We start from the raw sequence: 14621 nt of genomic DNA on the forward strand, positions 1-14621 counted from the left end.
TGACATCAATCACTGCATTAGTTTTTTTGACAAGTTTAGCTAAGTAAGACATGGTCCATGCACAAGATAAACAGTAACTACTTTAGTTATTTTGAGTAATTTTTCTAAAAATAATGGAAAATCCAGTAAATGCCTTCAGTTCATAGCAGAGAGAGAAAAACTAAAGATTTCCCTAAACAAATTGATGTTGCCTTTGTGCCTCATTGTCACTTGATATGCGTATCATATGTCAATGTTCAGCAAATGTCAAATAGAAATACAGTTGTGGGCTTTGGACTTCCTCAATGTGAGTGAGCAATAAGCAGGAAAAATGTGTTCGGTGTCAGTAAGCCAATGTAAGCTGGAAGTTAGAAACATAAAAACGCTAGTGGGAAATGTAATATATGGAAATTGGTTTGCCTAACCCTACTTTCTGACAGAGAATGATGGTCCCCCTCCATTTATCTATTTGATATCATAAACTGCTTATCTCAGCTGCAGAGCTGATATCTCTTTGCATGAAGCAGATGGTGAATCGTGGCTAAATCAAAACTGCAACTGTTTTAAATATAAGGAAGTGCAGTTTGTTTATCTCCTAACAAGGACACTCCAACAAACATGCATTTTCCTTTCTAGTAACATCTGAATGAAGCTATTTTAAAATGTGTTTAGTCAAGAAAAGATTTTCATTATTTCTTTATCAAAGTGTTCTCTATTATATACTCAACTGAAAGAGAAAAATGGACCTTAACTTTACAAAATAATTGGTCATTTATACTTTACATCTAATAAATACACTCCAATGTTATAAGCATTAGGGTGTATCTTAATAGTCTTTTTATGGATAGTTCTTTAAAGGACTACACAGTGTTTTGAGGAAAACCATTTATTGTTATTATCATCTAAGCAGTTTTCCAACATTATAAATATCATCTTGAAGGATACCCCAGGAGTGAGGCAAAGCAATGATTTTTGGCTTAGGGATTTTATTTTTTTAAGGAATAAACACCAGAAATACATTGTTAAGTAAAAGAAATCCCTTCAAGCCAATGAGAGGCAAGATTTTTGATAAGTGATATAAAAATATAAATGCTGAAGGAAACTGAAAAGATAACAACTTTCAGATGAAATTAGCTAGTTCTTGAAAAGAAGTTGACAGTGCAGTAGATGGGATGAGTATATTGAAACATCTTTCCACATATTTATGAAGAGACTAAAAATTATCACTAGGAATGTCACACTATTAGTGCAAAGAAAAATTATGAATTTGAATCACAAGTCCATAGTTGACTAACTGATTGGGCCAGATATTTAACACATTATTTGTAAAACAATAACTATTTAACTTATACTTCATAAGATTGTTTAGTTATAAAAAGACATAACTTATGTAAATATAAATAACATAATATCTTATACAAAATAAGTACTCAACTATCCTATTTCCTTTAGCTTCCCCACTTTTATCACCTCCTCAAATTGCCATTTTCTGATGAAAATGACATTCTGAGTAAATGTTTAAAAAGTATTTTAAATAAGAGAAAAGAAATCCTGCCTTAGCAAGCAGATATATACTATGGTAACCTTCTATCTCAACCCTGAGTGGTTTTCCCCCAGAGGAACTTGGAAATTATTGGAGCCATTTTTGGTTATCACAACTGTGAAGATGTTATTAGCATTCAGTGGCTAGAGGACAGGGATATTGCTAAACATCATAAAATACACACAATACATAGGAGAGCCCCATTCCCCAAAAGAATTATCCAGCTCAAAATGTTAACAGCGTTGAGGTTGTGAAGCCCTGGTTTATGTAATGAAAATTGTCCCTCATATTTAATAAAATGTTTTAAATGAGTATAGAAATAGTCCATTTTTCTTTGAGAAGAGAGTTGCCTTATAAATTTTAGTACACAAGAAAATAAGAGTGACAGATACACAGCATAAAGCAGTAAAAAAGAGCTCAGATCTTTTTGAGTGAAAGACATAGGTTAGTATAACTGATTCCAATTTATGAGGAAAGTTACCACAATGTCTCTGAGCATTCATTCCTCCAGCTAAAAAATAGGGATAATAATGCCTTCCTGTTATGGCTGTGAAAATGTAATGAAATAACAAAATTTCTAGCAGAATGTATAACAAAAACAGATGCACAAAAAATAGACTGATTATATGGAGAAAAGGCCAAAGATAAACCATATTCTAAAATAAATATATTCTCTTAACCAAAATTATTTGATTTTAAATTTACTGTGGAAGTTTGTGTTCTGACCTCAGAAGCCAAATGTTTGCACATTTTTACATTAGATCAAAGGGCAATGCACCATATTGCTAACCAATCTAAATCTTTCACTGTCAACCACCCAACAGTGCTGGCATTTTCTTATGACTATTTTTAGTTCCTGTACCCAACATTCCAAATCTTTAAGATTAATGCCATGTAGAAACTTCAGCATGAATAACTTTCTTCATTTCAATTTTCAATTACTATATTCATCTAAAATAAACTACTTGCTCATTTTCTATTAATACATTGATTGAAAAGAGCCAAAGAAGAGAAATAGGAGCATTCAGCATGGAACACGAGTCCATAGTAAAGAAAATCACTAAAAACTCAAATCCCAGTAAACAGAGCTAATTACAAGATGGTCAGGCCATGTTTTCTTTTGAAGGAATCTAATGTGAAAATTGACTACAAAGTAGTTTAGCACCTTTAAGCTTTCAAATTGTTCTGACAGAATATGATCCAGAGATATGTATTCAATCTTAAGGAATGCAATGGAACTGGGGGCTCTAGGGATATTGCAGGGAATTTTCAAGGGCACATGATCACTAATAAATAGAAAATATGGGCAAATGCTACTTCAGAATTCAAATACTAGTCAAAATTCTATTTTATTTTTATGTTTTCTTATACTGATATTTCATTACGCACCCAATAACAGACATATTGGAAAACATTAACAATTTTGCCTAAGTACCTCGAATTAAAGGGACTTTTTTCTCTGTGTTTTCATTGTAACTTTAGAAATTATATTTGAAATGAATAAATATCTGGTTATTGGGAGCCTACCAACATATACGAATGTGGATAGAGTGGAATACACTTTTTGAAAATGTCTTAAAATTGGCCTTTAAATGAAACTTCAATGACATTGTAAAGTATTAATAGTGTGGAATTCTTACATTCCTTGCTACAATAAAAATAAAACTTAGGTTTACCTTGAAACTAACTATAAAGTGGAAAATGTCACACGTGTTAATATGTAATAATGCTTTAATAAAATATTGCTTTGAAAAATAGTGAATGCTACAGAAGTTTTGAAAAGAGTGGAAATCTATACTAGATAAACTAAGTAGAAATTATTCTTTAAATCTTGAATTTTGGTTTCTTATAAATGAGACCATGGGCAGACAATGATTTATTCTTCTGACAATAAAATTCATAGATTACTCAGATTGGTTCAAACTTTCCCAGAGTTTCAGGATTGCAAACTGCAAATTGAAATTTCCAAAGAAGTAAAAAAACACAGTTAGGAGATTTTTTTTTTTTTTTTTTTTTTGCAGGCTTCACATCAAGCCTGGAGCCCAATGCAGGGACTAAATTCTCAACCCTGAGATCAAGACCTGAGCTGAGATCAAGAGTCAAACATTTGACCAACTGAGTCACCCAGGCACCCCGCAGTCATGAGATTTTAAATATTTTTTAAGATTTATTTATTCATTTGAGAGAGAGAGTGCAGCAGGCAGGGGCGGTGGGAGAAGGAGAGAGATTCCCAGCAGACTCCATACTGAGCACAGAGCCCAACATGGGGCTCCATCACACCGCCCCGAGACCACAACCCCAGCTGAAACCAAGAGTTGGACACTCAATCGACTACACCACCCAGGTTCCCCAGTCATGAGATTTTTTAAAAGATCAGAATAACATCAAACATTGTTATCTTCAAACATATATGTTACTGGTAAACAGCATAGTTTATAAAGTTTTTAGAGATTATTTTGCAAGTAAGATCATTTCCTCTGGTAAAGTGTCAATTAAATGTAACCAAAATAAATACTGGCTAAGAAGTTCAAGAACTTACAAAATTCAATTCCCAGACATTCTTTGAGAAAAAAAAAATTAAAACATACATTGTAGCAAAGCAAACAAAGCAAAAGTATGGAATCTGAAGAAGATGATGTGAGATAAAAGAAATAGAGATGAGGAAAAAAATAAATGTTGATGATGTGAATTTTCTAAACTTTGAATGATTATTTCACAAAGAGTGCAATGAATGTTACAGCACAGTGTGATGCAAGATGAAACAAAATAAAAGCAATACATAAACACAGACAACAAAATATAACCCTCAAAGGTCCACTGGGTATATGATTTATCTGCCACTATAAAAGAGTTGGGGCTTCCAGCTTCTGCCTAATAATATGGAAATCTAGAAGGAGCACTGCTCCCCACCTTACTTTAATAAAAACAAGCTGAATTAATTTCAAATGTATAACTTGTTTTGAACCATTCAAATTGCCAGCAAAAAAACTGGCCCCAAATCTCAGGATTGGGTACATGGACACAGGGCACAGTCAGCACTCACCTTGGGTGATGAAGCTAGACACTGATAAGAAGAGTTCTGCTGGGACAGCTGACAAAGGGTGAAGAGTGAGTGCAGACTGGGGAACAGTGTGAAACCTCTCCAAGGCCAAGGAATTGAGGAATCCGTATATTTTTGCAGGTTGTTATTCTATTGGTGGCACCAGACACTCACAGAAGAGACTGGAAACAGACCCAGGAAAGGAGGCAATCTTATGGGAAAAGAGCAACAGCTACGTGAGAGGGAAAGAAATTCCACAAAGATCCCTCTCTGCTGCATTATTTTGCTAGGGCCGTCATAGCAAAACACCACAAAGAAGTGGCTTAAACCACAGAAACTGTTTTTCTCACAGTTCTGTAGGTTAGAAGTCTGAGATCAAAGTCTCAGTTGGTTGATTCCTTCTGTTGACTGTGAGGGAGAATGTCTTTTGTGCCTGTCTCTTAGCTTCTGCTAGTTGGCTGGCAACTTGGCATTCCTTGGCCTGTACACACACCACCCCAATATTTGCCTTCATGTTCACATGAGGTTGTCCCTTTGTGCATCTCTGTCTCTGCGTTTCAATTTTTCTCTCTTTTTAAGAAAGATTTTATTCATTTATTTGACAGAGAGAGACACAGCGAGAGAGGCAACCCAAGCAGGGGGAGTGGGAGAGGGAGAAGCAGCCTTCCCGCTGAGCAGGGAGCCCGATGTGGGACTCTATCCCAGGACCCTGGGATCATGACCTGAGCCGAAGGCAGACGCTTAACAACTGAGCCACCCAGGTGCCCCTCAATTTTTCCCTTTTTAAAAGGACATGAGTCATATTGAATCAGGGTCCACTCTAATGAACTCATTTGAATGTTTTTTACTTCTGTAAACATCCTATCACCAAATAATGTCACATTCTGAGATACAGGGAGTTAGGACTCCAACATATGTTTCTGGAGGGACAAAATTCAACTCATAACATTTTCTGTCTACACTATAGAACACAAGCTTTAATCTGTGGGAAGGGCAAGAAGAATTGCTGTCCTTAGGGCACTACTAAAAATTCATTACCACTGGGACAAAGATGGGGGAAAACAATCCTACTTCTGGATGAGAGGCAGTACGATGTGCTGAGCCTACAACTGTCGAGAGAGGGACAAAGGAACTGAGAGGAGCACATGGCCTAGACCCAGTGACACAGTGCATGTCCAAGACTGAGGCTTAGTCAGAGAAGCAATGAGCACACCCCACCACAAGCCAACAAGCGACAAATGACAAGCAACAGCAGAATAGTGCTGACAGAGTCACAGGACAGGAACAGCATGTACAGAGGCTCTCGTTAAGGTGCAGCACAGACAGAAGATCTACACCTCAGAATCAAATGGACATTTCTTTGGTAAACCATCCTCCATCCTAAACATAAGCTATCTCTACAAAAACTTAAAATCTGATATGCAATGACAGTAACCATGACAACAATAACATCAAACCTAGTCCAACTCCTAAATATATTAAATGAAACTCTGCTGTAAAGGTCTATAGAAGGAAAATCATACACATATCTGGATAGGAGAAATATCTCAGTCTCTGCTGACCCACAAAAACTGTCTTTCATCCAAAAATTATGAGGCACAAAAAATGCAAGAAAAAACAGAGCTTGAAGAGACAAAATGATCATAAGAATGAGACTCAGATATGACACAGATTCAAAGAATCTGATAAGAAACTTCCTAACTATGATTAATAAGTTTAAGGCACTAATGGAGAAGGTGGGCAACATGCCATATCATTTGGTATGCAAGGTGTCATAAAAAAATTGATGGAATTTCAAATACGAGCAGTGAATAATTGGACTTTAAATCTTCTTTTAACAAAAACAATATCATTTACTTGGGGTGGAAGAAACAAAAGAAGGAAGGCAAGAAGGCAGGTAAAGGTGTCCTGGCTGAATTATGTCACCCCCAAAATTAATGTTGAATCCCTAACTCCCAGTACCTCAGGATGTGACTGTACTTGGAGTTAGGGACTCTGAAGAGGTTATTAAGTTAAAACGAAGTCGTTAGGGTGGGTCCTAATCCAATGTGATGGCTATTCTTATAAAAAGAGGACATTAGGACGCAGAGATAGACACTAGGGAAGTGTGCTCACAGAGGAAAGTTCATGTGAAGACAGAGGGAGAAGGCAGCCATCTGAAAGACAAGGAGAGAGGCCTCAGAAGAAGCTGAACTTGCTGGTAGCTTTGACCTTGGACATTCAGCCTCAGAACCACGAGATAATAAATTTCTGTTATTTAGACCACCTAGTTTATGATTTTTCTTCCCTAACAAATCAGTACAGAAGGGAAGGAAGAAAGAAAAGTAAAAGCAAAAGAAATGCCGAGATATAAATCCAACAAATTATCTGTAGAATCTGTACTCTAAAAGTGATGAGACATTGAGGAAGAAATCAAAGAATACCTAAATTAAAGGAGAAAGATACTATGTTCATAGACTGGAGGCTCAAATATAAAAATTAAGGCTTAATTATTTAACTAATTATTATCAAGAGGCCAACTCTACCCAATTTGATCTATAGATTCAACACAGTCTTAATCAAAGTTCCAGTTGTATATTATAGATAGTAACAGAAGATTCTAAAATTTTTATAGAAAAGCAAAATACTAAAACAGCTAATACAATTTTGAAAAAGAACAAAGTCAAAGGATTCCATTACCTGATCGATGCAGATCATTGTAAGAGAATAAAGAATCCAGAAAATATACACATACACACACACATAGTAAGAGTCAACAAATTTTTTTAACAAATGTGCAAAGACAATTGAAAGAAAGGACAGTTTTTTAACAAATATGAGTCTGGACCCATTGCATAGTATCCAAAAATCACCTCAAAATAGATAATAGACCTTAAATGTAAAACATAGAGCCATAAAACTTGTAGACGGAAACTTGCATGACCTTGGCTTACATAAAGAGCTTTTTAATACCATACTAAGATAATCTATAAAAGAAAAAATATTGGCAAACGACTTATTAAAAATATAAACTTTTGCTGTGTGAAAGATATTGATCAGTAAGTGAAAAAAACATTCCAACAGATTGGGAGTAAATGTTTGTATATTATATATGGGAAATAAATTGTCTCCAGAAATTATAAGGAACTCACAAAATTCCACAATTAGAAAAGAAAATAATTAAAAACTCAATGATTAAAAAACTTTTTTAAAAAATAGGCAAAAGGTCTCAAAAGATACTTTACCAAAGAAGATATATGAATGCCAACACACACACACACACACACACACACACACACACACACACACACAAGGATGTTTAATATCTTTGGTTATTTAGGAAATAAAAATTTAAGCTATGATGAGATATTGCTATACACCCACTAGGATGTTAAAAACAACTAGCAATAACAAGTATTTGTGAGGATGCTGAGCAATTGGAACGCTCATACATTTGTGGCAGGAATGCAAAATGATAGCCACTTTGAAGAATACTTTGGCAGTTTCTTAAACAGTTTTCACTTACTTTATGACCCAGCACTACACTCCTGAATTTTTAAACCAAGAGAAATGAAAATTTATGGTCACATAAAAACCCGTATGTCAATGTTTACAGTAAGTTTATTCATAATTGCCAAAAACATCAAAGTGTCTTAACTGGTAAACAGATAAGTACACTCTGATACATCCATACAACAGAATTCTACTCAATAATAAAGAATGAATTATCGATGAATATAACAACATTAAATGAAACATAAATGTATCTTACTAAGGAAAAGAAGCAAATCCAAATGGCTACATATTACATGATTTGATTAATATGTCATTGTGGAAAAGACAGAGCTATTAGGACAAAACAAAAGCAGTTGTCAATGTATTGGGTGGGGAAAGGTTTATGCAGAGTAACACGGGAATGTTTGGGATGATGGCACATTTGTATGGAACTACAGTAGTGAATACACAACTCTATGCATTTGTCAAAATCCATAGAAACGTACACCACAAAAAATGAATTCTGCTATACGTATACTAATTAAAAAAAAAAAAAAAGGTACATAGAGGGGTGCCTGGCTGGCTCAGTTGGAAGAGCATGCAACTCTTGACCTAAAGATCATGAGTTCGAGACTGCCACTGAGTGTGGAGATTATTTTTTTTTAATCTATTTTTTTAGTAAAGTAAACCCCTTTCAAAAAAAAAGTGTATGGAGATAAGCTGCTACATGGACCTTTATAAATGAATCTAATTGAAAAACAAATCAATCACCCAACCACCCTGAAAAGTATGAGGAAAAAAGGAGCTAATCTAACTAACTTTGAAAAACAGTGCTTTGGCAGAACAATGTAAAGCTAAGACCAAAAGAATTTTATACAAACACATTACAGTTACAAAATTTGTTCTTACAAAGGTATGGATTAGGAATTCCATAATTACTGTATTTGAATATTAAATTTGAATAAATAAATTAAGGTATTACAGATAATGAGAGCCAGGTTTTTATGGTCAAAACTTTTTTAAAGATATAAAGAAATGGAGAGGGCTAGAATTAACCCTTTGATGCCAGCTGTAGTTGAAGTATCAATAGAGTCCTATAAAGAGGTGGAGAAATACATAGAGAAATTAACTTAGGTGTGTATGTCCATGAGTTAGCTTACTGTGTGTTGCCTGTGTATAAAACTTAGCTCTATCTACTAAAAGGAGCTGGAAGCAGTGACCCTCCATTAGAAATGGGAAAAAAAACAGAGCCCATGATCTTTGTTTCTAAATACCGTCCTCCAATAATAAGTGCCAAGGCTCTTTGGAGAAGTAGTTGATTCCATGGTTGGGGTATGAATAATACAAGATAAATCTGGAGCATCTTCTGATTTTCTGGTGCCCGAAAGTAAGGAAGTACTTAAAAAAAAAGTATGGAGGTATATCCAAAGAGCACAGGAGCCAATGTGAAGAGCTCCCCATGGACAAAATGGCAATAACCCAAGCAACAAAATAAATAACCATTGTTGGGAGCTATATACCAAAGAATAGATTACCCTAGAATCAGTACTAATAGAATAACTGAGTAAATAGAGAAATAATAACAATTCTTCTTTATACAAGTCCAATTAATAAATACAGAAGAAATTAAAGACACAGAAAAACTACTACTAGAACATGACAACAATAATTGCTGAAGGCAAGATCCACCAATGCTGAAATTAGGAGGAGAGAATTTAAGCAGACTGAATAAATATTTATTTAATCTCAGTATCTCCTGTAAAATATTTAGCAATTATAAAAAGAAAAATAGAAAAAATTACTGTGGAGATTGCTGGCAGCTCCCACCCTCGCCAAGTGATTAGCACCACCAGTAACACATGGCTACGTTATATAACCCCTGATATGATACACTAAAAAGGGAACAAAACTTTTTTTTTTTTGTATTCTTCTCAACAGCTCATTATCTCAATGTAGTCATAAGAAATTATCAGGCAAACCCAAATTGAGAGACAGTCTGCAAAATAACTAATTAGTGTTCTTCAATAATATCAAGGTCTTTAAAGATGTAGACAGAATGAGGAACCATCGCAGATTGGAGGAAGCTAAGGAGACATGACAAGTAAATGTAATCTGGGATCCTGACCTGCATCTTGGAAAAGAAATGAGATGTTAGTGGGCACACTGATAAAATTCAAATACAATCTGCAGTTAATATATTTCACCAGGGCTAATTGTGTAGTTTTGATAAACATTCTATAGATATAGAAGATGTTATCATAAGGAGAAGCTAGCTAACTAAGGGTGTATGGGAACTCTAGAATTTTTGAGATTCCTTTTTATTCTAAAATAACTCAAAATTTAAAAAAGTAAGAAAATACGGGCTCTTCTTTTCCTTTTTCTTTTCCCTTGGCCTTGTCTTGGGTGGGGGGGAGGGGGTTGCTGCACAGCCAGAAGCTAGGGAGTCAGCCAAGCCTGTGAGGAAGCGAGGTGAGGAAAGGCAGCCACAGGGTCTAAGGTACAGCTCACCAATGAGGCAGCTTCGGCACTCTTCCTCTCTCCTCCAGCTGCATTGCACCTTACGGTTATTTATTCAAGCACACCTTGCTTTATTGTCCTTCACTGTATCACACTTTGCAGATACTGTATTTCTTTACAAATTGAAGGGTTATGGTAACCCTGCGATGAGCAAGTCTCTCGGTGCCATTTTTCCAGCAGCATTTGCTCACTCCATGTCCGTGTTACATTTTGGTAAATCTCACAATATCTCAAACTTCTGCATTATTATTATATTTGTTATGGTAACCAATATGTGTCTCTATAGTTGAAAGACAGAGTGGATTGGCCCCTGTCACCAACAGATTTGTGGATGATTATTCCTTATGGACCAGATGTGGCCAAGCATGAGAAAAAGCCATTATGGAGTCATTTTAGGTCCAAATTACCTAGAGAGTCATAGGGTCATCAGCAAAGAGAAGCTAAATGTATTGCCAAATTCCTAGGGGCTAGAGACTGTGTAAGTGATGAGCTAGAGTAGAAATGCTTTCATCTAGGTCAAGGAAGCTGTAGGTGAAAGAGTCTAGTAAAAGGAGATCTCTAAAGAACACACCTACTAGAGCTAACTGTAATCACCAGCCAGACCTAGAGATTATGACTCTAGCTCACAAGAGAGTCATAACAACTTCCTATCTCCTCTCCTTTCACAATTCCCAAACTGTCACTTGGCCTGAGGGATCTGAAGCTACAGTAAGCAAGCTAGATAGGATGGACAAAAATTGACAGGTCTATGTGGTGACTGAAGAAAAAGAAAAGAAAAATCCACATATATGTCCCCATTCTCCTACGATCAGTTCCCTATTTGTGACAGGCCTCGGATAATGGAAGAAACAAGACATCATTAAACCAAGAGTTTTGACTACTCCAAGTGACTAGACATTTTAATTACTGATTAGAGAACCTTGTATCAAGGAGGAGTCGAGGGATTCCTTGGAAAGGGCACCTGTATCTCCCTAGGAAAGATTGCTTTGGTTTCCTCTTTTGTAACCCTTGTGTAACTTACAAGAAGAGAGATTCTACTAGAGAAAGAAGTGAAGGGGATTCCAGACCAAGGCAAGAGTTCTCTCAAGATGCAACACACAAACGCACATTTGAGGAATTGGAAATACTTCAGGGGCCTGGAGCTGGGGAAGTAAAGCAGAAAGAGTTGATCTTGAAAAAGTGAGCCATTTGAAAAGAGTGCCACAAACAGTGGGGCTGAAATAATTAGATCTATTCAGAAAACAACTGAATACTAAGGGCATATTGGGTCAGGGTAAAAATAGAGACTGAATACCCGTCAAGGTTGATAAGCTGTCAAACTTTCCAAGATGATATAAAATCATGAAGAAAAGCAAAGTCTTTGTAGATGAAGAATGGTAATGTGGATTTGAGTTTCACAATAAAGATCATGGGCTAGAAAAATAGGTATTGGTGATAACTGAAGCAATAAACATAGCTGTCATCAGCCAGGACATGGAGATGTAAAAGGAGAGGAATATTAAGCAGAACTTTGGGCAGTATCAGCACACAATGGCACTGTCAGGGAAACAGAAGATGGAGAAAAATTGAGAACAAGAACGAGGAAAAAGCAGTTGGTACAAGCTAAATATGAGAACATCAGGAAGGTCAGATTCAGCTGAAAGATCAAACAAGAGGAAAGACAGAACAGGCCATTGGACTTGGCGATTGAAAGCTCACACACGATTTTAAAGGGAACATTTTCAGGGACTCAATTTCCTCAATTTAAAAATTAGGACTAGTGGAAATAAACTTTAATGCTCTCTCCAGCAATAATAATTCTGTTCTCTGGGATGTAGTTTCTGAATCTAATTTGATTTATGGCATGTCTTAATTACCTGGTTTTCTTCAGTTCCAGAAGTGATGTATTTAAGCATTATTACCACAACAATTGACCATATGTGCATGTCTATATGGATGCACCCTCAAAATGTTTAGTTTATATAAAATGATTTGGCAGTAGGTGGCCTCAAAGGTAAAGAAAAATCACACCATTGTTCTGTTTTATTAAAAAGATCTCACCCAATAGTATAGTCAAAATTTAGTACTAGTCTTTTTTTGTAAAACAGAGATTGGTAAGAGATAAGAAATACAGTTAAACTTAAGATAAAGTTCTTCTTAATGGTATCTGATTGTACAGAGAGAGTTTTCATTAAAAAAATGAACTTAATTTCTCAAATTACATCTATGTGGTTATCATGTTTTTAAAGACATTGGAGGCATTTATTATTTAAGCAGAAATTCACTCTATTGAGTCAGGAATAGGCTTTGCCATTTTGTATTAATGTTTTGATGTTTCCTACTCAATTCATTTCAACAATAGTCATTTTCCTTTGTAAACAACTATAATTGCCTCTTAGTTCCCTTTATTACTCTCATAAATATAATATTTGTGATATTTAGCATATCAAATGCAAGATGAATTTTTAAATATTCCACATAGGAAAACTTGGAATTGGGAGGTCTCTTTATTCTTGGAATGATTTATTATAGAGTTTATTCTGGTCCAATTGCTTTTGGAAATTTCAAATACATTCCTCCCTTTAATGTGTAGATTTTTGATGTTATCCTACTATAAATAAATAAATGTTTTAACAAATTATAAAATCCAATGGATGTATTTTTTTTAAACTCACACTGTTTATAAAATATATTAATTTGCAAAATTTAAAAATTGATGCTTTTCGGGGCACATGGGTGGCTCAGTTGGTTAAGCATCTCTCTTAGGCTCAGGTCGTGATCTCGGGGTCCTAGGATGGAGCCCAGCATCTGGGCTCCTTGCTCAGCTGGGAGCCTGCCTCTCCCTCTGCCTGCCACTCCCCCTGCTTGTGCATGCGTGCACTCTCTCTCTCTGACAAATAAATAGAAATTTTTAAAAGTTGATGTCTTTCATACAAACATCTAAACTTGTAACTTATTTGAAAAATTGGAAGGTCTGGTAGGGCCACATGAAGGCTACTCTTCCTGGCTGATGGAATCGAGAAGAGACGACAAGTGTTCCGAAGTTCAAAATCCCCACCCAGCTTCATCTGTGTATTTTACCCATGTAAGCTGGCCAGTGAAGGCACATAGGTTTTAGGTTTGTAATCCCTGCTTAAAATATGTTTCAGGGCGCCTGGGTGGCTCAGTGGGTTAAGTGTCTGCCTTTGGCTCAGGTTATGATCTCAGAGTCCTGGGAGCGAGTCCCATATCAGGCTCTCTGCTCAGCGGGGAGTCAGCTTCTCCCTCTGCCTGCCCCTCTCCCCGCTTGTGCTCCCCACCTCTCTAATAAATGAAATCTTTAAAAATAAAATGTGTTTCAATTGACTTTCAATCCAGCTTTATCTTTGGAAGTTTACTTATTTCAAGTTGAGTGAGAATTAGTTTAAAAGTCTCAGAGAGAATATATATTTGAGCCTAATATGTATTGCTTACATTTAAATTTTATCTAAATTCTGCCCTTCTCACAAACCCTACAAAAAAATGTGTCTTTCTTTGTCTGGTGAGAGGTCCCTGACTTCTTTGGATGTACAGTCTTTCTTGTTGCAGCATATTAAAATCCCTGTATCAAGTCACTTACAAAGGTATTTATTAAGAAGCTATGGAACTGGGGCACCTGGCTGGCTCAATCGGTTAAGCATCTGCCTTCGGCTCAGGTCATGATACCAGGGTCCTGGGAGGGGGCCCTGCGTTGGGCTCCCTGCTCATCGGAGAGCCTGCTTCTCCCTCTCCCTCTGCTGCTCCCCCTGTTTGTGCTTTCTCACTCTCTCCGTAAACTAACTAAATAAATAATATATTAAAGAAAAGAAAAAAGAACCTAAGGAACAAGTGTAAGGTAAAATGCTGGAAGAATGTTACTGGGCTGTAATCAAGTCAACAATGTTACTTTTAAACTAACATGTATCAATACATGGAGTAAAAAAAATGCTTGGGAAAATAGCAAAAGGAACTCATAGAGTTTAATCATATATTAAAATTTCCTGCAGTACAACAGTATTTAATCTATTTGCCAAACCTATCTATAGCTTATCGATGGTGAAAAAAGTTCTATTTGTAATTTCCATAAAGCAT

The sequence above is a fragment of the Callorhinus ursinus genome, unplaced genomic scaffold, assembly GCF_003265705.2.
Source record: "Callorhinus ursinus isolate GAN/ISIS: 27379988/994484 unplaced genomic scaffold, GSC_fseal_2.0 scaffold1, whole genome shotgun sequence".
NCBI classification, from domain to species: Eukaryota; Metazoa; Chordata; class Mammalia; order Carnivora; family Otariidae; genus Callorhinus; species Callorhinus ursinus.